Here is a 3,568-nt window from a genome sequence, read left to right as displayed (position 1 = left end):
AGTCAACGGAGATGAAACGTAGAAGAGGAAAACAGAACTAACGAGGAGTGACTACCAAACTCAAGAGGTTCTCCTAAACTTCATCACCCAGAACCACTAAAAAGTCAAAGAACATTCTTCAGCACCTTCTTCACACGTTCTCCAACTTATGGAAGTATAAAATGGCGTCTTCCGTAATTCAGACTTTACAAAATGAGAATTCCGAAGTGAATAAAAGGAAGCAGAGCCAACAATCCTGAAGGACCTAAGGCAAGCTGGAGGACCTTCCACAGCTTATGGCCGAATGTCTCAATGGCTTGGCCCTGGACCCAGATATCAGAACCAGCTTATTACTTCGTAACTATAAAAAAAGGAAGATCTGTAGCCGGTAAAAAGTGAGATCTATAGAACAATTACCGCACATTGAGGAGGATCTGAAAGTTGAAATATCATATAAAAGACCTTCTTCTGGGCAGAACACTTAGCTTCTGGTTGTAGAACAGCAAATCCAGGTTCAAATGATGGATTTCTAACTGGGTCATATAGAACTTATCACCAGTCGCTTATTTTGAAACAAATTCATTCGGCATGTAAATATTTATAAAGAAATATATTACACAAAGTATACAAGGTAACAAGATCTTAGAGCTCACAGAACCAAGTTGTCGTGAAGCTGAAGATGAGAATATGGACTGAAGTTTGCAGAAGGATGATACTATGTAACAATCATATGAGAGATCTGGGGGAAGGGAGGGGGGCTCCTATAATATAGACTGGCCGAGGACCCTAAAATTCGGATCAGTCCATTAAAAAGTTGCATATACTGTAGCTGTAATAACCTATCATGGGATTTATTACAATCGGAAGAATGGATCTATCTGTAATAATCATAAACTAGTACAGAATGTATTACAGTGGGAAGAATGGGCTGCTTTGACTCGGGTCCTGATTGGTGGAGGAGGGGGGAGGAAGATATTCTGATACAATGTAACAATTGGAAGAAGTTCAGTCTTGCCGGACTAGATGAGATCAGAGACGGAAGCTGATCAATAGAACGATATTAGATATCGGGTCATGTGCAATGGAGGAAGATCTATGGAAAAAGTGGGTGAAAGGGAGGGGGCATTATATTATTTTATTTTTTTAAACTTAATTTTTCATTAAAAAGTTTAGTAGCGGTTGTTAAAAAATGTATTCGTAAATTCCGCCTTCGCCGCTTTTCGCATCATGTGCCATTTTTGTTGCGTTCTCAGGGCTTGAGTAGATGGAAAAAGGCAGCAAACTGTCCACTTTGTCTGCAGTGTGCATGCATCTCAATAGGACCGGCAGCGTCCACACAGAAACACAGCGCAAAGCAGGTCAAACGCAGCATCAGAGCGGTCACCAGCTCTGCACCATGGAGGGTGCCAGTCAATTCCATGCATAGAGCGGGTGCCATCAGTGGCGGACCTAATGAACAAAGGGTCCTGGTGCAACTTTTATCTTGGGCCCCCCCTCCCAAGAGGGGGGTGGGGGGGCACGGGAGCGGATCACATTGGCCCCCAAACGGTCTCTAATGTCGCAGTGGACGCACTGGACTCAGGGCTTAGTAACGCGCTGGACGCAGGACTTAGTACCGGCCTGGATGCACTGCTCAGTAACGGCCTGGATGCACTGCTCAGTAACGCACTGGACGCTGGGCTTAGTAACGCCCTGGACGCTGGGCTTACCTGAGACCCCGCAGAGCACACCATAGATCCTGCACAGCCCATCTGAGACTCTCTATGGTGGGCTCTGCAGGGTCTCAGGTGGGTTGGCCGAAGGGGTCCCTTTCTGTATCTCCTCCCAACTCCTCTTACCTGCTGCTGCTGCTGGGACCCTGCCTCCTCCACCCCCTCCCCTGTCACCTCTGCCATGCCGCCCCTGGTACAGCTGATACCCATGTAAGGGACCCCCCAGGCTGCCCAGACCCCTCACATGGGTACCGGCCTTACCTCCTGATGGCGGTGTTCTATCAAAGTTTGTGACTACATTAGAATGTGTGACCGGTGATGTGGTCACACATTTTAATGTAATCCCACCCAGTTTTTCTGCTTGACCGCCAATAGGTGAAGCATTCCAACGCAGGTGGCATTCAATGCAATGGATAGAGCGGGTGCCATTCAATGCAATGCATAGAGCGGGTGCCGTTCAATGCAATGCATAGAGCGGGTGCCGTTCAATGCAATGCATAGAGCAGGTGCCGTTCAATGCAATACATAGAGCGGGTGCCGTTCAATGCAATGTATAGAGCGGGTGCCATTCAATGCAATGCATAGAGCGGGTGGCATTCAATGCAATGTATAGAGCGGGTGCCATTCAATGCAATGTATAGAGCGGGTGCCATTCAATGCAATGTATAGAGCGGGTGCCATTCAATGCAATACATAGAGCGGGTGCCATTCAATGCAATACATAGAGCGGGTGGCATTCAATGCAATGCATAGAGCAGGTGCCATTCAATGCAATACATAGAGAGGGTGCCGTTCAATGCAATGTATAGAGCGGGTGCCATTCAATGCAATGCATAGAGCGGGTGCCATTCAATGCAATGTATAGAGCGGGTGCCATTCAATGCAATGCATAGAGCGGGTGCCGTTCAATGCAATGCAGCAGAGAAAAATCAGGTCCCCCCCTTCCAAAAAGGGCTGTGACACCCGACAGAGCTGTGCAAATCTCAGGACTGGACGGACAGGAAGGCAAGAGAAGAGAGAATATCTGAGAGCTCAGCTTCAACATTAACAAACATGTCAGATGACAGGTCCTCTTGAACAACACCATATCTGTCCAGCAGAGGGCGCCCACCCACCTGCAATGCCATTCAGTGAATGAACTTCTTGTTCCCCACATTGCAGTGATATGTTTATATGTAAAATCTAAACAACTGCACGCGTGACGTCAGTTGGGAGGTTATACAGTCAACAAGTGGTTTACACTATGACCATATGGAACATCTTAATCTTATTTACTTCACCCATAGAGTACAGATTTTGATCAATGCTGCTTACAAGATGCGGACATGCTGGCTATCAAAGAACTCCGCCCTCCCTCCCCCCCAAAAAATGGTTTTGTGTTTTGAAATATATGTAACCCCAATCACTGAACTCCAATAGCACCATTAATTAATCCCCGGTGATCCTGCCATGAGGGTCCTTTTCAGGGACTTCCTGGTATGGGGTGACAACACTCTGTCCTTTGTGTTGTCACCTGTGTTGTCACCTGTGTTGTCACCCTCTAACATGCTCTTCAATTGGAGAGAACAAGCAGCCGTGCTGATGCACATTACGTAGGCATGGTCCAATGTCACAGTGGGCAACCCCGGACCTACTCCAACCCCCGGACCTACTCCAACCCATCACTTGCAGTGGCAAAAAAAGGAGTTATTTTCGTGGAAGTACCAAGTTGTGACTTACACGGGCCTCACAACGAATTTCCTGTCCCGTGTGACAGCGTATTGTCACCCGCTGGGACGTCATTACACACATATGACGTCATTATGAATGCGCATGACATCATCACGCACATGCTCGTCCGTCACGTGCACATACTCACCTAGCTGTCTGCCGGCAAA

This window comes from Nanorana parkeri, unplaced genomic scaffold (genome assembly GCF_000935625.1).
Source record: "Nanorana parkeri isolate BGI_ZX_2015 unplaced genomic scaffold, ASM93562v1 scaffold10, whole genome shotgun sequence".
NCBI lineage: Eukaryota > Metazoa > Chordata > Amphibia > Anura > Dicroglossidae > Nanorana > Nanorana parkeri.
This window is presented reverse-complemented; position numbering follows the sequence as displayed.